The sequence below is a fragment of the Armigeres subalbatus genome, chromosome 3 (genome assembly GCF_024139115.2).
Source record: "Armigeres subalbatus isolate Guangzhou_Male chromosome 3, GZ_Asu_2, whole genome shotgun sequence".
Taxonomy (NCBI): domain Eukaryota; kingdom Metazoa; phylum Arthropoda; class Insecta; order Diptera; family Culicidae; genus Armigeres; species Armigeres subalbatus.
This window is the reverse complement of record NC_085141.1, coordinates 407,701,188-407,724,552: the sequence shown is the minus strand read 5'-3', so window position 1 is coordinate 407,724,552 and position 23,365 is coordinate 407,701,188. Positions and strand designations below refer to the sequence as shown.

Genomic DNA, 23,365 nt, shown 5'->3' with positions numbered 1-23,365 from the left:
ACAATAAAACCCACTACTACAGGAAAACCTTCTGATGATCACTATAAAAGTAAGATATTGCCATATGGCCCTCTCTAGATTACCACTACAAAACTGTTATAAGAGCATATAGAAATCCGTTTGAAGCCGCCCGTAAAAAAGGGAATTCAGCTGCGGCAGCTGTCTAAAATGTTGCTTTGAAAAAGAGAAACAAAACTTTGTAGAAAAATAATAACAAAATAAATGATGATGAAAATCATGATGAGGATGCATTCAAAATAATATTTTTTTAGGTTTGTTTTCCGAAGTACTTTCATGGAAATGAGGTGCGCTTTCGATTTCATGGTGAAAGCGAGTGCAAAATTAAGTTTGAAAACCACGCGCCCGCAAAATAATATAGTTCTGGGCAATAAATTAAAAACGATTATTAAACTAATATCGTGAATCTTCACTTAATCCATTAAAATTCCACCCAAATATTGAAATCTACAGCCAAAAAGGTGTTTTTCGCGAAGAAAACACCGTCCACCGACTTGAAATTGCGTCTCCTTTTTCAATATGGCCATCACAGTTTGCAATCAGAAAAATGTTGCTCTCGTTAAACACCGTTATAAACTCTTTGCAATGTTAATAATCTTATTGTGGTTACTCTTTTAACCACATTACGACCAAAAATTTTGGATTTGATAGAGTATTGTAAATAGGACTTGTTACGTTCTTCGTCATAACCGTAGAGCTACTCTTAGGATCAATCAGCTTTTGACGTTTAAAACATTTTCAGCGAATTTATTAGAGGTTTATTGATAGCAATAAGATCGCCAATAAAACTGAGCAACTAGCTATGGTGATTGCTGTCATAAATCCCCTATAAGAATTAAATAAATCCAACAAACATGGAAGTTGTTACTTGGGATGTGACAGATAGGATGAGGGTACGGATAGAATTTCTTACTGGAGGTAGGAAACGAGTTTTTTCGTTCATTTCCAATCAGGGAATCAATATTCGAGCAACGCCTAACAATATACTCTGTCATCAAACTCTGACAAACGCACCTTGCAACAAGCCTTTGTCAGAACCTGAACACAATATGACAAGAATCATTTGCCTTGCATGCGCTGATATTTCCGAGAATATGAGGCTATTTTTGTAATCAGCGTTAGATTTTCGAATATTTCCATGAAAGTAGAAACTACGATGGCATAAAGCCGAAATTTGCTCTAGAGAGAATGCAAAATAACGGAATGAGAAGTTAGCAACAAAATTGTCTTCTTTTTTGTCGTGGATAAAAATTTTCGTATCTTTGTCATTATTATCTCCGACAAAAACAAAGCTTTGTCGTTGGTTCTCTTTTGTCGTTTGTTTCGTATGTGCATCGATGATAAATAGGCAAAGAAAGGTGCTGTTTGAACGAGATGGCGCCACAACATTTTAAAGTAAAATAAATTTCCTTGTATGGACAAATTTGTTCATTAACTACGCATCGCATCAATATGAATGGTCAAAAGCAACAAATAATTTTAGATTTTTGTTCCCGACTTATTTACGATATCCTATAGGAGATCGTCAGTTGCATTCCATAGCAAAATTCCGCTTGAGGCCCTTCCTAAATATTTTAACAACAGCCACTACACCTGATTGCAATATTTCCATATCAGACAGGTGGTGTTGCTGTGTTTGTATCAATGTAATATTGCATATACACTAGTGACATCTGCTGTTCGATATTGTAAGCTTTCAATGTTCCTTCCACACACACGAGGTGGAGAACAGTCTTGAAAAAAATTGAAAGTATACAGCTAGAATTTAGTATGGAGGTACAATGAAATCTCTTTTATTGTTTAGAACTGTAAAACAAGTCGTGGAACAAAAAATCTAAAAATTATTTGTTGCTTTTGACCTAGGTTTCATATTGATGCGATGCGTAGTTAATGAGAACGGATGATTTGTCCATACAAGGAAATTTATTTTGCTTTTAAATGTTGTGGCGCCATCTCGTTCAAAACAGCACCTTTGTCTTTGCCTTTATTGATTCCCTGTTTCCAATTCTAGCAGTTATTGCTAGAATAGTCAAGTTGGAGGTATATAGCATAGAAATGGAAACCGTATGGAAACTCATTTCCAGTTCTAGCGATTGCTAGAATATGAGAAATATAAAGAAAGATACAAAGTAGGCGTATGAGGCAGAAGCGGTAGCTATACGACTGCCAAGTCCGTCTGATGCTTGCATAGTTAGGTATGAGTAATTCTCACTGAGACCGGGCCGCTATTTGCACGAGGTTCTTAAAAATTCCTAAATTTATGTTAATTCGAAAGCTTTTGACGAGTATATTAAGGATCAGAGTTAAATTCTTCAGAAAGATGAGCCCCTCGTTAGCTATACACGAAATCATTTTAATTGACCCTCCGATTTTTGTCAATTCTTAATTCACTAAAACTGTCATAACTCCAACATTCCTCAACCGATCTTAGAAATCAGCATATCGTTGGGAAGACGAAGAGTGTATCCTAAATTTGAAATAATAAAAATAGAAGCAGCCATATTGAATTCAACCGTCATCTTGGATTTCTTTTTGAAAACTTTTTCCGAAGGGTCGCAACTACCGATTTTGAATATTGATACATCGATGGAAAGCATAGCTTATATTGTACATTGTGTCCAAAAATCTCAGGTGTATGTTTTTTCTATCAAAAGCAATGTACGATTTACCAATACCAAAATTCTTGAATTATTTAATGCAATAACTTGAATACGGCTCCGTTATGCTCAAAACTTTTGAGCCCTGCAAATAAAATACTGTTGTAGATATGCTTTTAATTTTCGAAACATATTTGGTTTAGAATAGTGTATGAAATCAAGAAACTGACGTCGTAGTATCATATTAACCATAAAAATAATGATCGTTGGTCAGATGGGCCTTCAAAAAATAATTTGGTAAATCGTACATAACTTTTGATAGAAAAAACATAGACCTGAGGTTTTTGGACACAATGCACAATATAAGCTAAGTTTTCCATCGATGTATTAATATGTATTAATATCGGTGGTTTCCAAACAGGTGGAAAATAGTTTTTAAAAAGAAATCCAAGATGGCGGCCAAATTCAATATGGCTGCTCTTATTTTTATTATTGCAAATTGAGGACACATTCTTCCTTTTTCCAACAATATGCTGATCTCTATGATCGGTTGAGAAATGTTGGAGTTATGACAGTTTTGGTGAGTCAAGAATTGACAAAAATCGAGGGGTCCATTAAAATGATTTCGTGTAGATAACTAAAAAGGAGTTCATCTTTCTGAAGAATTTAAAGGTTCCCCCAAACACACGCTATCGCTTGGCGACAGCGATTATGTCGCCGTTGGTATGGAAGCGTAAATAGAACATTGCCTGCAGCGACCCAACGATAGAATCGCGGCGACTAGTTGTCGCCGTCGCGACGATGAAATCGTTTAGGTCTGGGGGAGCCTTAACTCGGATCCTAAATATACTCACCGAAAGCTTTTGAATGAATATAAATTTAGGTGCAAATAGTGGCCCGGCCTCAGCGAGAATTACTTTATGTTTGAAAAATTAGAATTCGACGAACTGTTCGTTACCCGGTGAGAGGTAGGAGCAAAATTTGTTCGTTGATTGTGGTGGATATGAATTTTTTTCCAAATTCGTTTACTTGGTAGGCTCATGCGTGTATAACACTTTACGGAGCCATGGTTCTTTGTGATATATACAATCAATATCATTTTATTATACAGTTAATAAGAGAGGGGAAGGAGCCAGCGTACTCGTGGTGACTCGAGGTTAGTTTACAATGTTTAGGGATGGACGGGGCTTAGGATTTGGGATAAGGAAATTTCAGCTTCTCATCCGGGCATTTGGCGTCAGTGACGATGTGGCGTGTCGTCATGCTCGAGGAATGGTTCGACTGGGAGCATCTTCCGGATGGCAAGAGCTATGGAGCTCTACGGAACAAAAAGGCAGAGACTAAACAAAAAAAAAAATGGCCTGCATATAGACAACATCACGATCTCCCAAAACACCTCGAACTTCCCTGAAGGGTTGTTTACCTCGGGCCACAAGGGTATCCAATAATTGCTCTCTGGAGGCGTCATTTTCCGAGCAGGACCAAACTACGTGATCGATGTCATCATAACCGGCTCCGCACCTACATAAGTTGCTATCGACAAGGTTTATTCTGTACAAATGTGCGTTTAGTGAATAGTGATTAGACATAAGTCTCGACATCACGCGAATGAAGCCTCGACTTAAGTCCTCACCTCTGAACCACGCTCGCCCAGAAACTTTTGGAACTATAGAAAATAGCCACCGTCCAAGTTCGTTGTGTGTCCAATTTCTTTGCCAACTTTGAAGAGTACTCTGACGGACTAATGGGAAAAACTCGTTGCTCGAGAATTGTCTATCATAAACCTCACCTTCCTGTGCGCCCACCTTTGCCAGCGAGTCTGCCTTCTCATTGCCGTAGATTGAGCAGTGAGATGGGACCCAAGCAAAGGTAATCTTGAATGATCTTTCGACCAAAACACGCATCTGCTCTCTTATGTTTGAAAGAAAGTAAGATGCGTGCTTAACAGGTTTCATCGACCGGAGTGCCTCGATAGAACTAAGACTATCCGAGAAGATGAAATAATGGTCTACGGGCTGATTGGAAATTATCCCCAAAGCGAAGTTAATTGCTGCCAGCTCAGCAACATAAACCGAACACGGTTCCTGAAGTTTTTGGAAGGTGGTTGAAGTTACATTGAAAACACCGAAGCCAGTGGATCCGTTGATGCGAGAACCATCAGTGAAATATCTGTTGTTGCAATTGACATGTTCATATTTTTCAGAAAAAAGTGAGGGAATTGATATTTGTCGAAGATGATCTGGTATTCCTTGAATAGCATGTTTCATGGACAGATCGTATACAATTGAGGAACTGTCGTTGGTGAAGTGAACTCGAGGGGTATTATAACACGGAAGACAAAGATCTGATGATATGTAGTTGAGATAAACTCTCAGGAATCTTGAACGACAAGTTAGTTCAAGCATATTATCGAAGTTACCTAGAACAAGTGTGTTACTTGTTCCACATTTGATGAGTATTCTAAGTGAGAGCTCCCAGTAACGGTGCTTCAAAGGAGTGACTCCAGCAAGCACCTCCTGGCTCATGTTATGCGTTGAATGCATACATCCAAGGGCAATACGCAAACAACGATACTGAATTCGTTCCAATTTGATCAGGTGGCAATCGGCTGCTGAGAGGAAGCAGAAGGAGCCATACTCTAAAACAGAGAGAATAGTCGTTCTATAGAGTTTGATGAGGTCTTCCGGGTGAGCACCCCACCATGTTCCGGAGATAGAACGTAGAAAATGGATCCTTTTCCGGCATTTTTGTATCAAATACTCAATGTGGAGTTTCCAGGTACATTTGGAATCAAACACGACCCCAAGGTATTTAGAAGATAAAGATTGGTTGATGTCATCATTCAACAGCTTGAGTTTCAGTTGAGCAGGATACCGCTTCTTAGTAAACACAACCAACTGAGTTTTTTGCGGTGAAAACTCGATCCCCAAATGTCTGGCCCAAACAGTCAGATTATCCAGGGTACTTTGCAATGGTCCTTGCAAGACAGCTGCACATGGACCTCTTAGAGAGACCACGGCATCATCTGCAAGTTGTCTGAGCGTGCATTGTCCTTCCAAACAATTGTCAATATCTTTAACATAGAAATTATAAAGCAAGGGACTTAAACACGAACCTTGGGGAAGGCCCATGTAGCTATTTCTGGAAGTTGTCAGAGTGCCGAGTGTGAAGTTCATTTGTTTTCTGACAACAAATTGTACAAGAAATTATTCAAAATAACGGGTAATCCACTACTGTGCAGATTGCCTGACAGTACTTCTATGGAAACTGAATCAAAAGCGCCCTTAATGTCCAAGAATACTGAAGCCAATTGCTCCTTGTGCGCAAAGGCCAGTTGTATATCTGAAGAAAGCAACGCTAGACAATCGTTTGTTCCTTTCCCTTTTCTAAATCCAAACTGAGTATTTGAAAGCAATGCATTTTCTTCGACCCAATGGTCGACTCTTGAAAGGATCATTTTCTCCAATAATTTTCTCATGCATGATAGCATGGCAATCGGTCGGTATGAATTGTGATTAGACGCTGGTTTTCCAGGCTTTTGAATAGCTATTACTTTCACCTGTCGCCATTCAGGTGGCACAATGTTGTACTCCATGAAACAGTTGTACAGGTCAAGTAATCGTCTTTTGCGATATCTGGGAGGTTTTTAAGAAGATTGAATTTGATGTTATCGCATCCCGGAGCAGAGTTATTCGATGAAAGAAGAGACATAGAAAGTTCCAGCATTGAGAATGGTCCACCCAAAGAACCGGGATCATTGACTGATTCTCGAAATAGCGGTTCTGCTGGTACGGAATCTGGACAGACCTGTTTTGCGAAGTTGAATATCCATCGATTGGAGTATTCTTCACTCTCGTTGGTGGAAATGCGGTTCCGCATGTTGCGGGCCGTTTTCCAAAGTGTTGTCATTGAGGTTTCTCGCGATAGTCCTCGACAAAACGTCGCCAGTAGCTACGTTTTTTGCCTTGAGAAGATTTTTGAGCTTTCTTTCGAGCCTCAAATACTCTTCAAAAGCTCGGACCTTCCGTGTTTACGGAAGGCCTTGAAGGCATCAGATTTCTCAGAATACAACTTAGTACATTCATCATCCCATCCAGGAGTGGCTGGTCTTCTTATGACAGATGTACTTGGAACGCGTCGTTTCTGAGCTTCTAGTGCGCTTTTTTGAATCAACTCAGTAAGGAATCGATATTCATTCAAAGGTGGAAGAGTATCAGTTGATTCAATACCAATTTTTACCGCCGATGCAAATTTTGGCCAGTCAATTTTTTCGTGAGGTCGAAAGGAACATTAACTGGCTCAGATTGTTGATAGCTACTTTTAATTGTGGTAACTATCGGCATATGATCACTACCATGGGGATCTTGAATTACCTTCCACGTGCAATCTAATGATAGTGAATTTGAACATAAAGACAGATCAATACGGCTTTGTTGACCATTTGGTCCTATTCGAGTTACTTCACCAGTGTTCAAAATATTCAAATTGAAATCGTCACACAAATCATAGAAAATAGGCGCTCTATAATCGTCATACGTTTCGCCCCATCCAATACCATGTGCGTTCATATCACCCAATATCAATACTGGAGATGATAGGAGGAGACTGCGCTCCAAAAATGTCGGCGATTAATAGAGGCATTTGGAGGAATGTACACTGAAGCTATGCAAAGATCTTTATTCTTCACATTTACTTGGCATGCGACGATTTCTAAGCCGGGAACAGTCGGAATGGAATTCTGTAGAAGGAGTAGCATTTTGATCCCCAAAAGAACGCCACCATAATGATCATCCTGATCTTGGCGAATAATGTTAAAATCGTGGAAGTTGATTTCATCTTCAGAAGAAAGCCATGTTTCACAGAGTGCAAATATATCGCAATCGGAATTGCGAATCAAAAACTTAAACACGTCTAACTTATTTTTCAGACTGTGACAGTTCCACTGCAGCACAGTGATTGTATCTTCGGTGTTGGCCGTATTATCCATCGAAAGATACAATTTCTGCAAGAAGGGCCATGAAACAGTCAATTGCTTCAGATAACTTTCAACTGTTGGAATAAAGAGGTCAATGATTGGCCTCAATGAATTCGGAATATTGAACAAGTTCAAAACGGTCCACAAGGTCCTTAAAGGAGATCAATCCTCGCTTGGACGGAATACTTTTTCTAGAAGTGCGAATTTGTTTTCTTTCGTTGATTCTTCTAGCCGGATGTTTCTTCGAAACATCGGATTTTGACAATGGCGGGAATGCCTTACTGCAACTAGGATCAAAAGAAGCAGTAGGGACAGGTTGCTTCGGGATTTTAAATAAACCCCCATTACCTTCAGATTTTGCCAAGCTTTTATGGATGATTTTTGTTCTCTTGCGGCGCGATCCCGGGGAAGACGGTTGCTTCCTCTTTTCGGGCACGTGTACCTCCGCAGGATCATCCATATCGGCTGCGTCAGAGTCCAATTCATCAATGGATATGGAATCATAATAATCACTCACACGAACGGTGGCTGAAATAGCAGTCGATGCAGTGGCTGTGGCGGATGTGTCTTGCGACTTAACCATTTCCGCATACGACTGCTTGGAGCGCTGTACCAACGAGCGCTTCACTTTTTGGGTGCGCTTTTGTACACCGGGCATTCCTGCAAACCATGGGGAGGATTCAAACCACAATAAGCACATTTTGTTGCTTGTTGCTGGCAGAACTCCTCCGATGTCTTTCTGAGCATTTGCCACAACGTGGTTTGTTGTCACAAAACTCGGCAGTGTGACCAAGTTGTTTGCAGTTGGTACAATTAAATACCCTTGGCACAAAAAGACGCACCGGAAACAACATATTTTCTATATCTACATACTTTGGAAGCATCGAGCCGGCGAATGTCACCCGAAGCGAGCCCGACTTGGAATAAACCTTTTTGCCATCTACCGTGGCTGCTGAATGCAATTCCTTGCAGTCCAGAATATCCACGGTAGATTGCAGGGCGTTCTTTAGGCGACCTTTCCTGCAAGCACATCCTTGCAAGTCAAGCTCGCTGCGTTGATTACGCCTTCTATCTCGACCTCCCGCGAGGGCACATAAACTAAATATTCAACATTGTACGCCCTGTCGCCAGCAATTTCATTCGCCACCTGGTATGTAGGTGCGGTAATGCGTAGTTTGTTCCTGTTGATTTGGCTGAATTCAAGCTTCGTAAAACGACGCGTCAAATCTCGTTTTATGCCCAGAAAATCTAGGCTCTTCACTTTCTGCCGAAAGTAAACAACCCAAGGCCCAGGCGAAGCCGCATGGTACAATCGTGTGCGCCCTGCATCTTTTGGAGGCCCATTGCCTTCCACAGTCTCTGTCTCCATTCTCACCCCGCAAGGTGGAAGGATGATTTTGCTTATGTTAACTTAAGACTAATAGCTAATCAGAAAAAAAAAAAACTAATTTTATTTATTCTATCAGTCCCACTCCGAATCAAGCAGATGGGAGAACAATAAAAACGTTTCTACTTATCTGCCCCTGCTGCTGTAGGTAGCAGCAGTAACAATAACCTGCTTCACTGGCGTCGCCAGAAGCAGCTACTTCACTCGCCGACAGCGATCGCCTTGGATCCGTAGGTAGGCACCACACAATAGACTCGCACTACCGAACACAATCCGCGATGAGACACAGCACACACGTCTGGCTCGTTCGAACTATCGGCACGGAATGGGATATGAATTTATTGGAATCTTCTCTCACAGGACAGGCGTCCTTGGCGTGAGAGGTTCCCCTACAAATCATGCATTTACAGGTAATCAATTTTTTTTGGATGCGCTTGCAAAACAAGCGACAAAAGAGAACCAACGTCAAAGCTTTGTTTTTGTCGAAGATAATAATGACAAAGATCCGATTTTTTTTGTCAGCAACTGGGGTAGGACGCCCACGTTAAGGAAAATGCCATTTTTATCAATGAAAACCACCATTTCAGCCAGTTTTCATCAGCGCATACTGAAGAACAGCATATCTGCGACTGACTACCGATAACAGATATCTAATTGTCCATTTTATTGCACAGAAATTTGATTTTTAAAAGCACCCGAAAAAATGATTTTGAAACCATGCGGGGTGAGATGCGCCAGTGGATGGGTTAAAACGCGCATGTGCTTATCGTACTGATTTTCATTTTAATTGCCTACATTAAGGCAATTAACCGAATGTTTCAGCTGTTTCGGTCATACGAAATGAGCATGGGCGTAATGCCCCACACCGACCTCAGAAGTTTGAAGGCCCATAAAATCGTTTTAAAACCATTTTTGACGACGATTTCGTGTGGAACATAAAGAACACGAGTAAGCAGCATGGCTCATGGCTCAATTATTAATTTATCAATGTATAACAGCGACAGAAAGACTAAATTCCACCGAGCTAGAATTGCATCAAAACACGCAAAAACCTTTTTTTCGAGTTTTTCATGTATAACTAGAGAAAAATCATGAAATATATGTATCCAATGGCAATATTTTTCATTGCTTTATCGTATAGACTATTGAAAATAATCAAAATGGGGATATTTAACCTTATTCAGGGGTGGCGTGTATTAACCCCTATGGGCGTGCTACCCCACTTCCCCTAACTTTGTTGCTGACTATTCATCCCGTTATTTAGCATTATCTCTACATCAAACGTCGGTTTCAAGCTACACCCAGGTTTTTTTACACGGTTGGAATTCATTAATTTTTTCGGTTAACCTGAACTTTCACAGCTTTTTAAATATCCCCTGAATTTTCTTTGATTTTTTGTGAATTTTTTCGTGGGGTTAACTCATTGCTTCATTGACGCTGAAGGTCTTAAACAACCAAAACCAAACCGTGTAAAAAAACCTGGGTGTATCATAGTTTCTGCTTTTATGGAAATATTTGAGAATCTAAGATTAGAAAATTAGCATCGTATTCCCGGAAATATCAGAGCATGCAAGGCACATGATTCTTGTCATATTGTGTTTGGGTTCTGACCAGGGTTTGCAGAAATCGCCCTCAATAGATAACGAACAACGATAAAAGAGAGGCAAACACCTCTTCGAATCATAACAAGCCATGAAAACAAAACTATCGCACTTGTATATTGCCAATTCCAGCTCTCAATGGATTTTTGGGAATATTATAGATCGCACTTTGAGCAGTGATGTCAAATGTTTTACATAATTGATTACTTTTCAAGTTTCATCTAAATGCATAAAACTTGGTCAAATAGTCTGTTGAACCACTACTGCAATCACCGTAATACGTGTTGCAGCAAATAAATCATAAAATAACTTGCTTACAAGTAACGAAAAGATTATATTTCAGTACAACCCATTATTATTTTTCTAAAGTTTGTCGAAACAATTATTCCGGCAACCCTGTTGAGCTCACGTGTTCAAGAGCAAGATTACCGGTGGTGAGTTTAAGCCGTTTGGCAGCGCAGTATCATTACTTGGCACTTTACCAGTCGCTACTAAACGCGCTGCTATAACAGTAGCGCGACTGACAGGTGACCAAATTTGGTAGCGCGATAAGAGCGCTGCTATTTAATGAACTGTCAACTGTCAAACGTCACCGGTACGGAATACAGCAACCAAATTGAGAGCCGAAAATAGTGACCGATATGGAAACGAGTGACGAAACTAAAATGTAAGCGCTGCGCGGGTGATTAAAATGCTCGCGATCGATAATGATGCTCTTAGAAAACATAAACAAAATTCGTTGGCGCCAACCCGATTCACCCGATTCATCAGCCCGCCAACCGGGAGAACAAAGGAAGTTGCAGTATTAATGACTCTTCGGTTCATTGATGTTACGACAATGTTTCTGATATGTTGCAAAACACTTTGAGCTCAGCTGAGCAGCATTTTATTTTTGACAGTCGCCTGCCTGTTCCGAATAAGGTAAAATGAAGTTACAAATGACTTTGTTGTTTATGTAGTGCACTCGTAGCCGAGTATCCAAATAGAATTCATGGTGTGATGGTTATAGTAAAAGGTTGCAAATCTCAAGGTCCATGGTTCGATTCCCGGTTGATTTTTGTGTTTTTATTTTCATTGTAGCCGCAAGATGTTGCAAATAGGCTCCACCTCTTGCGCTTTTTGTGTCACAAAGGAGTTCCGAATACGACGCGTTGTGCATAACTCCGACCTTTAGTAAGTCACACCACAGTTGTTGTTACTCACTGAGAAACAAGTAGTGCTGCTTGGGGAATTTGACATCTCGCACTTATGATTATCTCGCACTTCTGAAGTGCGGAGTCCAACGAGGTGGGAAGTGCGCAATACAAGTTGGAAAAAACTGATTCGGAAAGGCGGCCCCTACCGATGAGGTTTGATAAAACGCTTTGTTCTCGTTCAGTTTATGTTGGGGAGCATATTTTTTCGCACAGCTGTGTATAACAAGTTGAAATGCATCATCTGAACCAGTGCCCCCCGCAATTGGGGCTTATTAAAAGAAGTTTATCATGGATTGTAGCCCCCCAAATCGGTTCATTATCGTAAAAGCTACCGAAAACTTCTCTCACGGTATGCTACCTATCGAGAGTGTATACAGAAATGATAAGTGAGAGATTTTCTCATTCTCCTTTGGATTCAAACCCTGGTTCTGACAAAGGCTTGTGCATTTAGCATCCATGTGGCAATGTTTAGTTCCGTGACACCCCTCTTGGCACTTACGGCACTGAGTTGGGCTTTGGAAACGCTGAGAAGCACTGTTGAAATTAAAATAGTTTCGGGTAGTATTAAAAACTTCCTACAGAAAAGAGAGAAAAGAACCGCACAGCATGAAGGCACGATGCGGTCTGAACGCTTTGTTCTCGTTCATTTCATTTTGGGGACCATATTTTTTTCGCACAGCTGTGTAAAACGAGTTGGAATGCATCATCAGAACCGGTGCTAGACCCTTTTTCCTTACCGCTTTTTGATTGATCTTGATATGCACTATATACCAGATGAGCCCTCCTTAGCCGTGCGGTAAGACGTGCGGCTACAAAGCAAGACCATGCTGAGGGTGGCTGGGTTCGATTCCCGGTACCGGTCTAGGCAATTTTCGGATTGGAAATTGTCTTGACTTCCCTGGGCATAACAGTATCATCGTGTTAGCCTCATGATATACGAATGCAAAAATGGTAACCTGGCTTAGAAACCTCGCAGTTAATAACTGTGGAAGTGCTTAATGAACACTAAGCTGCGAGGCGGCTCTGTCCCAGTGTGTGGGGATGTAATGCCAGTAAGAAGAAGAAGAAGAATTAATAAAATTGAACTTTCACAGCTTTGTAAATACTTCCTGACTATTCTTCAATTATTTTGTGAATTTTTTCGTGGAGGTAACTCGTTGTTTCATTGGCGCTAAAGGTATCAATAGACTAAAACCAAACCGTGTAAAAAACCTGGGTGTAAGTACTTGTTGCTGGAGGAATCAACGTGAGTCGTTTAGATGTATTGATCAAAACCAAATTAATCGACTCAATGCAATCAACTGGCATAACAAGTATAACATTTTCTGATCGGTTCAATCAAAGTTAATTGCTTATTTCCGGGGATTAAACCACCCGACTTGTACATTAATTTACAATGTTGTGAAAACTCATATGTGAATATGCACATTACGTGGAAGATATTGATTTGGAAAATGTAGGGGAAGGGGGGGCAATATGCCCTAGCTAAGCAAACACTGCTCTATTGTCTTATTTGTAACGCTATTCATGGGTATTTTTACATTATGCATCAGTTAAACAAGATAGCTAGTTGATGCCATTCAAAAATTGTCAAAAATCTCAATCATATTGATAATATTCACATTTAAAAAAAAGTGGTGATATTTTGTTGCCGGAAACTCATGAGGCAAAACGCCTTTCAACTGGCGGCTCCTAGGGAACAAAGTACCACGCGTCGGCGAATCAGCATTCTAGTATGGATAGTCCGTGGAGACGCAAGTACTTTGTAGGTTATTGCCACTAGGGCGTTTTGCCTCGCCAAAATGTTAGATGTTTCTTCAAAATGTGGAAATGGTCGGTTTTTCCGACCTTCCCATGCACTATTTTGAAACTTTCTTCGCCTATCCTTCATAATTTCAGATCTAATTTTGTTACGGACACATTAATGACGGTAAATATGAGGGAAACCACAAAAGGCGTTTTGCATCGGGGGGGGCGCTTTGGGGCCTCTTCCCCTATTGGAGGTAACCACTTTCCCTTCGATGGGTCTCGAACCCATGACCCTACATAGATAAAAATATGTTGTGATTTTAAATGTATTTTCATGCACATATTTGGAGCATGCAAATAAACGTAACATTCAATCGATTCCACTATTCTTTTAAATCGAAATAAATTTAAACGGTGCTTGCTTGTAAAATTCAACCAAATTTAATTGAATATCGAATGTTAATTCGTTTGATGCGATGGGCTTTAACTTTACACGTCGTTAAATTTTCAAAATGATTTGCTGTGTACAGTACGCTAGACTGGTGCTTTAACCAACTAAGCTACGAAGTACCTCTGTGGAAGTGTTGGCTTGAGAAATGGATTGCGAGTGATTTGACTATGCGTCCAATTTGGGAATCTCGAGCTCATTCAGTAGCCACTAGGTTGCGAAGGCCGACGGAGGTCCTTCGTAGCTTAGTTGGTTAAAGCACCAGTCTAGCGTACTGTAGGGTCAGGGGTTCGAGTCCCACCGAAGGGAAAGTGGTTACCTCCAATACATTTTCCAAATCAATATCTTCCACATAATGTGCATATTCACATATAAGTTTTCACAACATTTTCTGATCGGTTTGTTTAGGATTTCTCGTTAACTTTTCAGTGACCTAAGTAATATTTTTTATGAATTAATTTGAATACTGCAATCAATAGCTTTCATGTTGTTCTATTGATTGCGCTATTCAAATTAATTCATGAAAAAATGTTACTTAGGACCTTTGAAAAGTTAAGCGAGATTTGATAAAAAAAAGCTCTGAATGCAAATAATATCACGAACAATTGTTTTCTGTGTAGGACTTGTGATAAGAAAATTATTTTGAGCTTACTATCTCATTTAACTCCACCCCTTGGCGTGCATTTTGTGACAGTTTGACATGACTTTTAGAAAACTCAAATATCCTTCTGTTAGTTACACTTACTTAGTAAGGATTATAAAATCGTTTAGATGGAGTAAAATCAAAGAGCAGATTTTTTGGCACGGAGTGTAGGACAACAGGATTAATATGTATACAGGATCATCATTTTCTACATTTCTACTTTTTTGGGAACACACAATAAGTAATATTTCATATCTTTTTTTCTCTTTTCATGTATGCAACCAAAATAGGTACCTGCTGTAGAAAACTCCTTTCCCAAGTGTATCGCCACATAGGCCGAACCATCCAAGCTACAGTGAAACTCGGACTGTTGGTGTTAGTGCTTCATCGGAAAAAGCTTCCCAAAGTGCGTGTAAGTGGTAATATTATTGAAAGAAAGAAGAGAAAATCCTAGTAGAATAACACCCCACGGCGCCGGTAGTGGAGTCCGCACAGCGGGAAGAGCCAAGGGAAAACAGAGGAAAAACGAAATCAAACACCGTTGCATACCTGTCTCACCTTTCTGTTTTCGGTTTTTCGCGTGGTTTGTTTTCCCTTCTCTGCCCAGCTAGTGGGGCACGCGTTCGCGTTTTGTGTTAGTTGTCGCCGTCTCTAGACGGTGCTCGCGTGTGGTTTATTACCGGTGTTTTCCATATCTGTCTGTGGGGGAAACAATAAGAAGAAGGAAAATACACATTTTATTAAGCAAGGACGAATCAAGCATATAACACAGACGAACATTGGTGTTGGCGGATCTACGCGTAATCCAACGCGACGCAGGCAAAGCAAATCGGAAAAGAGAATAAGGTAAGCTCAGGTAAATATAGATTATTGATGAGGGCTGGGCCGGTGAACAGTAGGGTGGAACACTCTCGAGCATAAATTTCAAATTATAACGATTGCTATTTCCGTTTGAGGATTTTTCGGAAAATATTTCACCCTTAGCGAGCTTGGCAATTTAATTGCTTGATACATTAGTAGAAAGGGTTCTCGGTTCGATTTATGCAATTTTCGCGGGTGAAAAATAATTGCTATCATGTTTTGAGAATGAAATCCGCACAATTCTGGATTATAATTGGATCACCAATCTCATAAGCTAGCGATAATTAACATTCTTTATGCCCAATCAACCATTTGGACAATGTGAGATTAAGTTAAGCTGTGACTGAAATAACGGCGAATGTCGCAAGAGATTCTCTTCGATTTTTTTTTTCGAATTCTCTTACAAATAATACTACCTGCAATAATTCTATTGAAAAGTCTCTGCCCTGAACAAAGGAAAGAAAATTACATGATTTCCATTAACTCAATGTGTTATAAACCATACGAATAGCATATTTGCAAGGATTCGGTTGTTTTCTCTTAACTCTTAACCTTAAACGCGAACACAAATAGTTATACCACCCTGGTTGGCTACAGCGTCGATACACCTATGTCGGGCGTATTGTAGAGCTCCATAATTGTCGGTCTTGGGCGATGTTCCTCCAGTTTCACCGAACGTGTAGGTCTCCAGGTCTGATTCCACCGCGTGCTGCCTTCCACAAAATCGCCACCCTCCATCCGGTTCTCATTTCCGCTATTCTTACATCCAACATCCACACTAAGTGAACGGCCTACTGAAGTCTGGCGTATTTTAAACGTGAGTAAACAAGTTAAGAACACTTCGTTCCCAAAAATAAGTGCATTTTATGAATAAAAAGTTAGTCTCCGGGCCTATTAAAAAAGTATATTGGCCAAAACTTCCGAGCCCAGAGTCCGAACAGCTCAATTTTCAATGGGAAACAACCGGACGGGATTCACTGTCGAACACAATTCGTTGCGAGCAAGTCGGTTGATGGAATCTGATTGCAAAGTTGGCGAGACTTTCCACGCCTTTTTGCGTAAAAATGTATTTTGACCATAGCTTCTGATCCCGTCAGCCTAGTTCTCAATAGATAGCAATGGGACGGGATTCTCCGTCGAACGCCACGTTTTGCGAGTCAATCGGTTAAGGATAAGCGCCGAAAAAGTGAGCTAGATTTTTTCACTCGTCTTCGTCCAAAGAAAATGTATTTTGGCCATAACTTCTGAGCCCATAGTCCGATTCGGCTAATTTTCAACAGGAAACGATGGGACAGGATTCCACGCCGAATGCAAGTTGTTGCGAGCAAATCGATTAGAGATAAGTTCTTCAAAAATGAGCTAAACTTTTTCACTTGTTTTTGTCTAAAGAAAATGCATTTTGGCCATAACAACGGGCTTGGTGGTCATATGGCTACCGCTTCTGCCTCATACGCAGGAGGTCGTGGGTTCAATCCCAGGCCCGTTCCATTCCTCCTACTTTGTATCTTTTCATATATTTCTCATGTTCTAGCAATCGCTAGAACTGGAAATGGGATTTCATACCGTTTCCATCTTCTATCCATATACGTACAACTTGAATAGTTCTATTAGGTAACTGTTAGAATTCGAAATGAGCCAAAAAAAAAAAAAAAAAAAAAGCTCGTTTCGGCATCCAATTTAAATATACTCCACCCTTTCATTACTATCACATTGGCAACCCGTTAACCAAGACGAACCTCTGCCGTAAAACCTAACCCCAGATTCCAATAAAATTCCGCAGGAACTCGTGGCGAGTGCAGAGGTGTTCTCGGCTTGCAGTGGGCGAGTGATTGCCGATGCCCCGATGACCGTGAGGACGTGGCCAGCGCCGTTATCGACCATCCAAAATACTAGAGCACTCGGACTGTGCACATTGAGGTTGGAGAGCAAATCCCATGCTTCCATCCATTGGTTCCCTGTGCAATTGCGATTGCTCTGGTCGATCACGGAGTAGCAACTACGGTCATCATGTAAAAAAAAAATCTAAAGGGTTATGTACAAGACACGACCGCCCAACGTAAACTACGTAGAACAGTTTGCTGCATTGAGGAATATAGTTATATTTTAAGATAATTCGTTCGATTACTTATGTCACTGGTTTAGAACAAAATTACCATAACTTAAAATATAAAAATTGTTGGATACCGTATTCAGGGGTGACGTCCGAGCCCTCACCGACAGTCTGGAGGTCGTATAACAAAATCGTTCAAAACGTCTCTCATAATTTAGTTTTATTGTTCTCAGATACATTTAATCTATTACACAAGTATTCTATGTTAGTTGGAACAGTGACCCATTCTCACCCCCATTTGACCCGTTGTCTCCTGACGACGGTACGATAACTTAAAATTTTAACTTTAAAACCCCAAGTGGTAATAATGCTTTTCGAAATTCCAACTGTCGCATTCGACTTAGAGTAAAATTAGTAGGGTTCAGTTTCATTCCAAATTTTCGACCACTATTCTAGTTTATTTGTAGTAATATATAGGTGGAAATAGTGGAGTATGATTATTAAATAATACTATTCTGAAATAAAAATAACTCACTAGCGTTACATGGTTATGATATCCCAAGCAGCACACGTTGAGCCAATCTTGTTGCAGTAACCATTAGAGTGATTCAAATTTTGACTTTTTTGCCCCTCGATGCTTTTTCCTAAATTTTTAGTTGATTTGGATCTAATTTGAGTGAGCACGCGCTGTGTGAAGTTTGTATGAAGATTACTATGAAAACAGTAACTTTCATGGAAAACCGTTCCCCAACGCTTCCCTTTAAGTTCTAAAAACATATGAGTACATCGGAAATACAGGAAATTTACAAGGAAACAGATGATGCTCACAAGAAAATTTATTAAGGAAATACTGAATCGTGGGAAATTCGATTTAAGGTGATTATAGAATGAAGCCCGTGGTGAATTTCAAATTCACCGCACGTTTATCTACATACATCTCCGAAAGTCCAAATATAGCGTAATAGTTTTCGTACAGTGCCGAAACTCAAATTATGATTGTTCAGCATAACTAAGCAAACGATCTACCATCATTTCAGCCCCATACGCGTTATGGTTCTTCCTTCTCGTGCTCTTGAAAAAAATGTTGGAAAGGCACGTGGTTTACAAAATGGCCGATTTCTGGCTTTATTGTATAATCACCTTAACCCGTAAAAGAATAACATCAATATCAATAATGAGCATTTTTGTTTTATCCATAACTTTGCTTCTAAACGAGAAATCGCTTCGCAACAACAACTGCCTTTCAGTTTGAGCAGTATTCTGTGTACTCAATGTGTTGATTATATTTGAATAGTTCATGGGCCACCTCACGGAACGGTCTTTCACATTATGGTCAGTTTTCATAGTAATTTCCATGCAAACTTTAAATGGCGTGTGCACAGTCAAATTACATCCAAATTTGATAAAAATTTAGAAGGATTATTAAAATGGCAAATGCAATCGTTTAAGCATCGGGGGGCAAAAAAGTCAAAATTTGAATCACTCTAGTAACCATATTGTGAGAGAATTCGGGCATATATAAGTTACTGTGATCGATGGGCAATATGTTTCTTGCTGGGGGTGTATACTGGTGAGTGCGTGTACCACGATTTAGCGATTTTACGACAGATGCGAGACGATACGCATCGGCCCCGGATCTTGCAAAGAATCTCTGCTCTGGCTACGGACAAACAGGTGCCTCTGTCCAATGGTAGTCAGAGCATCGAATCATCACTGGTGGAAGAATACGAGCCTTGGACCTTTGGCAGAATCTCCGCTATCTGTTATTTGGAGTGACGAGGAATAGTTGGCAGAGAAGGGATAGTCGTATTGTTGAGTCCGACAAAGAAGCACGAGTCGATAAAACCCGGTTGCGCCAACTAGAAATCAACAAATACTAGCCATGTACCGTTTTGACTCAAATTCCGAACATGACTCATATTTCGAACTTTAGCTTTTAAATGCCCATTTTAACTTTATTCGTGTAATTTTCTCCACAGGAGTTTGAATTCGTTTGTTATCTTGATCCTCAGTGCGGAAAACCAATGACCGTTTTAGTTTAAGGGCGCTAAAACGCCAGTGTTCGGAATATGGGTCATATTCAGGATTTGAGTCAGAACGGTACCAAAAACCAAGCCATTCGGTTGAGATGCGCCAGAGTAGGGAATAGGGTATAGGCGCTGCGGACGGGAATAGGGTATTTGTGCTATTTTATTACAATCTAACTCCCACTATCTGGCAGTGGCATTATGGATAACATATTCGTGCAACCACATTATTAATATAATTGCAAGAATCTTAGATCCGGGAACTAGAAAGTAATAGTTCTATTGTAACCTATAGCCCGTTTCAATAAAGTATGCGTTCCGAAGCTATAGCCGTATACAATAAGCCCCGCATGATTGTACCCACAGAGTATCTGAAGTGCATTCAAACTTCCTGAATTAAAATTGAAATCTTTTGATTGTGGCGCATATTTAGTAATAAAAATATAATTAACAATTTACAGTTTATCATAAAATGGCTTACCATTTTCCTAAGTTATCTTTGAATCGAACATGTTTGTTCATTTGCATTGCGATTATCGCATTTATGACATTGCATTGCCGTTGCTAACAATCCTATCCTTGCACAAACATGCGCTTGTATGTATAGGTATCGCCGACTGCGGTCACTGCTCTGGCCCTACTTTTTGTGGCAAACTGGTGCGAAGCACCGCACAAAAGAAGAGCCCCAAAACCAACTACACTGAACGACGGCCGAATGAGACTCACGTTGCGAACGGGAAAAAGAGGTGCTGCCAAAATGGTCCAATACCCTACTTTAACGTTGATAATCAAATGTTTCAATATAACTGGAAAATTGGTGGAGAGTTTCCATCGAAAGATGAATGCGCTATTAACGTTCCAAATCTTACATGATTTCGTGACGGTCTCGGATTTGGAAATTTTCATTTGTCACCCTGTATCCGAGTCTTCCCCTTAGACGTAGTTTACGTCAAAAGCCATCGTGTACGCGGCCTTCCACGAAGCCTGCGGCCTCTTCCGGGTTCTCTACTAAATATTATCTTCGCTTGACGTTCTTCCGGCATACGAACAACGTGACCAGCCTACCGTAGTCTGCCGTGTTGTATAAGCTTAACAATATCCAGCCCTTTATATACCTGGTACAATTCGTGATTCATGCGACGCCGCCAGATACCGTTCTCTTGTTTACCGTTCTCTTGTTTACACTCCGAAAGCTCTCCGATCAGCCTCCTTTAACGTCCATGTTTCATGGCCATATAAAGCCACCGGAAGAATCAGAGTAGTATACAGCGCGAGTTCTGTTTTGCAGACTACGGGACCTAAGCTGGTTACAAAGTCCGTAATAAGCCCTATTTGCAGCTGCAGTACGCCTTTTCACCTCGCGGGTAACATCATTATCGCACGTCACTAATGTTCCAAGATACACAAATTCTTCCACCACTTCAAATTTTTTTACCATGCAGCACCATTTCACTACAACCACCACTAATGAACCCACGTTGATTGCCAGGGACCATATACTTCGTTTTGCTGGTATTGATCGTGAGTATCCTCGCTGTCTCCCTCTTAAAAGGCACAAAAGCCTCTTTCACGGCACGGCGATCAATTTCGATAATATCGATATCATCCGCAAAACCCAGGAGCATATGCGATTTTGTGATAATGGTACCGCTTCTTTGCACGCCAGCTCTCATAATTGCTCCCTCGAGCGCTATATTGAACAGTAGACTAGAGAGACATCACCCTGCTTTAATCCATCTAAGGTAACAAATGACGTCGATATTTCATCCGCAACCTTTACACTTGATTTCGATCCGTCCAACGTTATACGAATCAGCCGTATCAGTTTCGCCGGAAAACCATGTTCAAGCATAATTTGCCATAACTCATTCCGTTTCACTGAATCGTACGCCGCCTTGAAATCAACAATGATGTGTCTATAAACAGATGATGTGTCTGCAAGTTGTACTCCCGGTTTTTATAAAGAATTTGTCTCAGGGTAAACATTTGATCCGTCGTTGATCGGCCCTCACGAAAACCTGCCTGGTATTCGCAAACGAAGGCTTCAAGCGGTCTCAATCTGATGAACAGAATTCGGGACATAATTTTGTACGCCAAATTCAGGAGGGTTATTCCTCGGTAATTGGCGCACTCCAGTCTGTGCTCTTTCTTAAAGAGAGGACAAATGAGGCCGTCCAACCAGCTAGCAGGCATTTCCTCGTCTTCCCATATTTTCGACATCATATGGTGCAGAACTTCATAAAGCTGATCACTGCCATGTTTGAGAAGTTCAGCCGGGAGCTGGTCATACCCGCAGCAGAGATGGCATTTCACCACAGTGTTTGCACTGTAGCGCATGAGAAATGCAAAAAAATGAGCCTACAAACAATACTCACCACACTTTATGCGACCCACTCTTCACCAGCGAAAGGGTGAGTTTACCGACCGCCGGTGAGTGTAGGTGCCTGCATGCTACAGTGCATGTGTACCAAACTTGTGCTTAGAAAAATGCTCACACGCGCTCGGTTGCGTATTCACTGCCGTGTACACGCCAGTGTGCGCTCTTTCAGGATCGCAGCAGTAATTTGGTGCGATGTGGTAGAGATCGAATGATTTATTTTAACCGTTAAGACGTTCTCGATCCTGAAACGGTCATGCAGGCTCGCTCGTGCTGTGTACCACGAGCGATGTTTTTTCATAAATGTTGTACAAAATACAACATCACGCGTGCTCGAGTGTTAATTTCATTATAATGAATATTTAGGCTTTACTCCATAGATGGTCAGACGCTGGATGAATAGAATAATAATGTTAAAATGGATACATTCAGTCAAACTATCGTTTTCATCTAATAAATGTAGCTGTTACTTATCTTATTCTTCTTCAATGGTTCTACATTTCAACCAGAACTTGGTATGCTTTTCAACTTAGTATTTTATTAGCATTTAGCATTTAGTGTTTTATTAGCATTTAGTTATTAATTAAGGGTCTGTTCACAAATTACGTAACGCAAAAATCCTAGGTTTTGACCCTTTCTCTCCCACTCGTAACAAAGAGTAACATTTTTGGTACCCCCTCCCTCCCTCGTATAACGCGTTACTGTGGAAATTTTAAATGCAGATTCTTTTCCTTTGCTGAAGCATGAGGGTTTTGGTATTTTTTTTAACACTGTTAGAACAGGAACGACACATGATTAAAAACTAAGGACATCAAGAATGCAGCTAGTAGAAACAAAAATATAATTTGTGACCATGACCATTCAAATAGATTTGCAGGGCTGTTCTGTCGAGAAATACAATATTTGCGTGATGTTTTTACGCATATCAAACTATGTGCTTGATTTCGGTGATGACGAATGCGATAACGATAAAATATAATTTTTAAATTGAACTGTTCACTGTCACAAATGCCTCGACATTTAGCAACAATTTTTTGAACATAACTCGCTGTCTTTTAGAATTAAAAAAAACGCCAGAGTAGCCTGCTCTGAGATAAAAAGTAAAAAACTACAAAGACAAACATGGGACAATTATGGGTAGTACGGTAGTGAAGAGGATAGGTTGATGCGTGTTCACTGTCTTGATCAAGGCATGTCAGCAATTACTTCAATCAGTGATTGAAAAAATATATATTCGCGTTATGCATAACATTTGGTAGTACCCACCCCCTCCCCCACCTTTTGGTGTAACAAAATATAACGCAAGTGGGACCTCCCCCCTCCCCCCAAAAACGTTACGTAATTTGTGAACAGACCCTAAATGCTTTTCTTTGCCCGCCAGCTGCATGAATATTGTGTGGCAAGTACAATGGAAACACTGTGTCCAACGAGCCGAG

At 40.5% G+C, this 23,365-nt stretch overlaps 1 protein-coding gene across 6 annotated transcripts in view; it reads left to right on the top strand.

Annotated features, from left to right (window-relative positions):
• Nucleotides 1-23,365, top strand: part of LOC134224145 (calbindin-32) — a 310,480-nt gene that overhangs the window by 3,175 nt on the left and 283,940 nt on the right. For 3 of the 6 annotated variants that reach the window (XM_062703411.1, XM_062703406.1, XM_062703409.1), the window contains exon 2: nucleotides 14,905-15,026. The gene's annotated coding sequence lies outside the window, so the exon portion shown is untranslated. Of the gene's footprint in view, nucleotides 1-14,904; nucleotides 15,034-15,089; nucleotides 15,461-23,365 lie in introns of those variants that run through there. The other 3 variants (XM_062703408.1, XM_062703410.1, XM_062703407.1) reach the window with 3 other exon arrangements.